Here is an 829-nt window from a genome sequence, read left to right on the forward strand (position 1 = left end):
AAATGCCAAAGCAGCACCGCCCTGATATGGCCCTTCGTGGTCGGCTGAGCGTTAAGCAAACAAACAAACCAAACAAACCTTCTTTGAGGACGACAAAACTTCATATTCAGGCGGCCAGCCGAGACTACAAAACAGTGCATGTTTGTGTGCGTTCAATCATAAAATCTAACAGGAATTCTAACCAGAATAGATGGATACATCCATATTATTTGTATGTTTGACCAAAATATGACATTTTTCACAGATCTCGACAGTCATTGTTCACCTTGACCGCCAGCGTGTTCTGGGAGGAACACTAGTAAAAAAGTAAATTTTAAGGGTCTTATTGTCCGTCAGGTCTTAATTGCCTATATTGGACATGAATTGGTTTATACGATTCGAGTTTTACGCCCTCACGGCTTTTTGATGTTTGCGTGTTTAGGTGGTATCAGCCATCTGCACTTATGGTAGAATGACCAAGATCTTTAACGTGCCATTGTGGTGACACGGGGGTGGGAGATGGATACCGTCTCTGGGTCTGCACATAAAGTTGACCAGTGTCCGTCCCGGCCCGGATTCGAACCAGCGACCTCTCGATCACAAGTCCAGTGCTCTACCGCCTGAGCTACCCGGGACACTGGCTGTCTCGATCTGTCTTATGCATGCATGGTTGGCCAGCTCCTCTGTGAACTGGGTCATACGACTGACCGAGAGGAGATGAGCGATGAGAGGAGAGGGCTATAAATAGTCAATGCTACAGTGGAACACCCCCCCCCTCCCCCTTTCAACACCCCCTCCCCACAAATCTGAGGAAGTTAGGTCATGGGAAGGAATCAAAACAACGAAGTGA

The 829-nt window shown here is 47.3% G+C and overlaps 1 non-coding gene across 1 annotated transcript; it reads right to left on the reverse strand.

Annotated features, from left to right (window-relative positions):
* Positions 1-541: 541 nt before the first annotated feature.
* On the reverse strand, positions 542-615 carry Trnat-ugu (transfer RNA threonine (anticodon UGU)). The gene has a single exon. It is a non-coding gene; the product is annotated as a tRNA-Thr (tRNA).
* Positions 616-829: the final 214 nt, after the last annotated feature.

This window comes from Littorina saxatilis, linkage group LG16, assembly GCF_037325665.1.
Source record: "Littorina saxatilis isolate snail1 linkage group LG16, US_GU_Lsax_2.0, whole genome shotgun sequence".
In the NCBI taxonomy this organism is placed as follows: domain Eukaryota; kingdom Metazoa; phylum Mollusca; class Gastropoda; order Littorinimorpha; family Littorinidae; genus Littorina; species Littorina saxatilis.